Raw genomic sequence first — 5,072 nt, forward strand, 5'->3', positions numbered from 1 at the left:
ATCCCCACCTCCTCCGGCCACATTCTACCATTTCAGTTACCACTCAGTTAATCTCTATTAGGGGATTAATCACTGATTCGGTTAAGACTCTCACAGCCCAGTCATTTCTCCTCTGAACTTCTTGCATTGTTTCACAGGTAAGCTTTTGGGAGACACCTCACATCCAAACCATAACAACATGACAGATTTTAACTCATAAAAACTGTTAAAAAAATTGAAGAGCAGCTGGTATGTGGTGCATGCCTGTAATAGCGACTTGGGAGTCTTCCGCAGGAGAATCACAAGTTTGAGTCCAATAGCAAGGCCTTAGGCAACCTAGTGAGACCCTGTCTCCAAAACAAACAAACAAACAAAAACACAATAAACAAACAAAAAAACAGGAACTGGGGATGTGGCTCAGTGGTTAAGTACTCCTGGGTTCTATGTCCCTAGTACTAAAAAAAAAAAAAAAAAAAAAATTGAAGAGCAGACATATAGCAAATCAAAATTTGCTCACTGATTAGAAACTGATTAGTACCTGAAAAGGCAATAAAATGTAATGCAGCCATCTTTTTTACATAGTAGAAATAAGTTGTAGGTTATAGTTTATTTGTATTATTTTCTGTTTTCTACAATTTAATTTCTAAGACAGTTGTGAAACAGTTTAGTTGCTATGGTTTGGATGAATATTTCCCAAAAGTCATATGTAAAGGTTTGGTCCCCAGGGTGGCTGGCTGTGTTGGGAGATGCTGTGGTGAGGTGAGGCCTAAGAGGTGAGGCCTAATGAGAGGTCCTTAGACCATTGGTGATGTGCCCTGGAAAAGATTGTGGGACTCTGATCCACTAGCTTTCTGCTGTGGTTGGAGACACACATTTTGCTTTGGCAAAATCATTGCCATCCATACCACAAAGTGATGCAGTTAAGTGGCAGCGCTTGCTAAACCTTTGGTATGCTTGCTAAACCTTTAAAACTTAAATAAAGCTTTTCTCTTTGTGAAGTTAACTGCCTCCAGTATTTCACTGTAGAAATGCAAAGTAAACTAATGTGATACCTGTGTTAGTCAGCTTTTCATCACTGGGACAAAATGCCTGAAAAAAAAAAAAAAATCTTAGAAGAAGAAAAGATTATTCTGGCTCACAGTTACAGAGGTTTCAATACATGGTCAGCTGGTTCCATTGCTTTGGGCCTGAGGTGAGGCAGAACATCTTGGTAGGAGAATGTCGGGGAGAAAACCCGCTCACCTCATGGCGCCAGGAAGCAGAAAGAGGGAGGATGGACTGGGGACAAGATAATTCCCTTTCAGGGCACACATCCAGTGACTTAATGCCTCCAACTTAGGCCCCAACTACTATATTTTCTACCACCTTCCAATAATGCCTTCAAAGTACTAATCCATCCAAGGATTAGTCCATTACTATATTGAAGTAGTCATAGCCTGCATGATCCAATTACTTCCCAAGAGCCCCCCTCTGAACATTTTATACTGGGGTCTAAGATTTCAACACATGAGCCTTTGGAGGTACACTTCATATCCAAACCATAACATGACCAACAGAAAGATAATCAAAGGTGCATATCCCTTCAGATAATATGCAAAAGATCCATTAAGTAATACTTAGCACTCTACTAAAAGGACATCCAGTAATTCTGTTTTATCTAAGTCTTCTATGATATTTTTAAGAGTCTCTTCCTTACAATCATAAGTAATGAGTCAAGATTATTTTGATTACAAACAGAAAGGTTTTATTAGGTTTGGCCTGACCGTACCTAGGTTCAGCAAGAATGTTAATTAACCCTGTAGACCTCAAATTTGCTTTGCAAATACAGAGCCATGAAACACTGATCAATTACTAAGTATATAAGATTAATTTCTATCTGAAATTTTTCATAAAAATTTTAACATTAGACTTTTATTAAAAGGCTCTGTAACTTGCTATCCCAAGGATAGGGAACCAAACTCAAGAAATTATCCACTAGGTTTTGCCTGTAGTATCTAAGAATTTGGGTGAGCTTCTCTCCTGAGTGTCTTCAAACATTTGCTAGATTTCTGGGCCTGTCAAACAGTACCCTTCATTACCACCTGTAAGACTGGGATTGGCACTATTTCAATTTAATTGCAACAGTTTTGTAGGCATTGACACCACATATAAAGTCAATTTGCTTTGGATAGCACTTGTCATAACTGATCATGAGAGTTATTCTTGAAGAGAAAATTTTAGGTTAATACAATAAATGTATTCAATTATATCTAGGTAAAAAGGAGTACATATTTCTATTGAGTATTGCCATGAAATGCAAGGAGATTCCTTACAAGTAGTTTCTGTATTCTGAGGGCTTAAAATCATATGCCACTTTAAAATTTAAGTTTACAAAAATAGAGCCCACTAAATTGAACTCAAGATGCTGGAGGTAATATCAAGCTCTGTAACTTCAGCCTGGTTTGCAGGTCCATGACTGGACAAAAGTGGGACACGATCTGCGACACATTGGCATACTGAGCTCTAGAGCTCAAACAGTATGACAGCCCTGTGGTGAATGTCTAAAGCCTGGGTGTCCTCCTGTACCTCATGGTCACAGGGTGCCTCCTATTTAATGGGACCACTTTTGAGCAGCTGAGGAAGCAAGTTCTGCATGCAAGGTGCATCTTCTCCCACATGTCAGCCAAGGTGAAAAGCTTCATCAAATACTGACTGTGGTCCACACAAAAGCCCACAGTAGACCAAATCAAAGAGCACCAGTGGCTGGGCCAGGGTGAGGAATACTCACCACGTCACTCACTTCCCACACACCTGGACCCCTCAATAATGATGAGCCCGGGTTAACCTGGGTTATGGCCTATTTGATACCTACGTTATCTCTGGTAACCAAAAAAATGTGATGAAGCAATGGTGATATAACTGATGCTCCAGCACCAGAAAAAACAGGGGGCAGACTGCACAGTCCAACTTAAGCCTGTACAGCTGGAGGTTTGGCATTGTCCATTCCCCTCAGTTCTTTCCAGCTTCACCCTTTACCCAAAGATGCCAGTGAGTCCGCTCTTCACTCCTTCCCCTTTGCTCCATGATCACCAGCTTCCAAGGGCAGCAAAAGAGCCAGACTGCGTAACTTCTCCCCTTGCAGCTTTCAGGTAAGCACATCCACTACCAGCGTAGCATCCCTTCCCCCCAGCATGTCGTTTCACCCCTTCATTCCAACTTCTGATCAGTTGAGCAGCAATATGTGGGAGGCAAAGTGCAGCAAGTATACTCAGGATGTGTCATCAGAAGAAAGCTCTGTCTCCACTGAGTAACCCCATGGTGGGGCCACAGGCTATACCTAGGGAGTGATACTTGCCAAATTATATTGCTATACTGTGTACTGTGTGCATGTACAAACATGTAACAAATCCCATCAGCATATACAATTATAATACACCAATAAAAAATGTGGGGAAAAAAAAGTGGCTCCAGTAAAAGGAGAACAGACACAACCTGGACTCAGAACAAAAGTGGCTCCAATGAAAGTAGATAGCTGAGAAATAGGCAAAGTCAAGTAGACAGATCACACAAGATCTTACTTATGCAGAACAGCTGCTAGAGGAGAAGTGAAACCTGCCGTGGCCTCCTCTGCCACATGGAGACGAGTGGGCTCCTCTGCCCCCACCTGAAAGAGACATCAAAAATTTTTTCCTGGGACATTTTCCCCAGTCCTGTTCTTCTCTGCCCTTTTTCCCATGTTTTGGGGTATAGCAGAGGTTCTTCTTAATAAATTTCAATTTCTCACAAATCTTATAATAAAATTGATGTTCCAAAGATGAAAAATAAATAGATCAAAAGATAGGTTAAGAAGAGTTAACCTCTTATACCTCTATACCTAATATACCTCTAAAATAGAACATTACAACTAAACAATATTCAAAAAGCAATGGTGATTAAATTTGCCTGTGTAATTATTATGGATCTTGCTTGGATCAGTGGACTACTTTCATGAAGTTATTTCCAAACTCTTCTTCTTCTTTTAAGTATTTAACAGTAGGTCAAAGTGTTACAGTTCAAAGCATCTGGTAGTTTCCAAGACGCTCTGAGACTGTCCCTTCTTGAAGGCACAAAGTTTGACCTCTTGACTATATTACAGCCTTCAAGCAAATATCAAGGTATAACAGGCTGAATATCAGAAGGGAGGAGAGTAAAATTTCCTATTACATCATAGTATGTAATTATTTCTCAAGAATTTGATCATCGTTTACCCCAAGGGAAATAAGAGCACTGCAAAAATCCCTAGGAACTTCTCATAAAGTGTGTAATTTGAGATATATTTATATTAGTAAAATTTTACCTATATAAATTTGAGCCAAGAAAGGCTTTCATTTTTCTGACTTATTTGTCACTTTTCCTATGATGATCTTAGAATAGTGTTGCTAGGAAGTATGGAGCACCTGAAATAAAGAAATAAACCTAATTATTTTTGACATCTTTCTTTCTATAAGGTCAAAGAACAGATTTTTGTGATTTTCTAGGGGCTCTCCAGAAAATTTCAAAGAGATTTCTAGATATAAAATATATCATGAAATTTTTTATTTTTCTAAATTAAAGAGTTAGGTACTGGGGATATAGTTTAGCGGTAGAGGATGTGCCTAGCATGAGCAAGGTGCGGAATTCAACGCCAGTGTCCAAAATTAATTAAGTAATTAATTAAAGATTTAGCAATTGGAGTAGGGGCAGAGCAGAGCCGCCGCCCGCACCCGCAAGGTAGGCAGACCTGCGACTGACCGGCGGAACAGGCCCAGGGGCCTGCCGTTGTGGCAGACACGTCACCCCAATTGGAGTAGGGGCAGAGCAGAGCCGCTGCCCGTGCCCGCAAGGTAGGCAGACCTGCGACCAACCGGCGGAACAGGCCCAGGGGCCTGCCGGCATGGTACACACATCACCCCAATTGGAGTAGGGGCAGAGCAGAGTCGCCGCCTGCACCCGGAACAGGCCCAGCGACCCGCCACGTCACCCCAATTGGAGTAGGGGCAGAGCAGAGCCACCGCCCGCACCCGGAACAGGCCCAGCGACCCGCCGGCATGGTAGTCACGTCACCCCAATTGGAGTAGGGGCAGAGCAGAGCCGCC

Source organism: Marmota marmota, unplaced genomic scaffold, assembly GCF_001458135.2.
Source record: "Marmota marmota marmota unplaced genomic scaffold, marMar, whole genome shotgun sequence".
Lineage (NCBI taxonomy): Eukaryota > Metazoa > Chordata > Mammalia > Rodentia > Sciuridae > Marmota > Marmota marmota.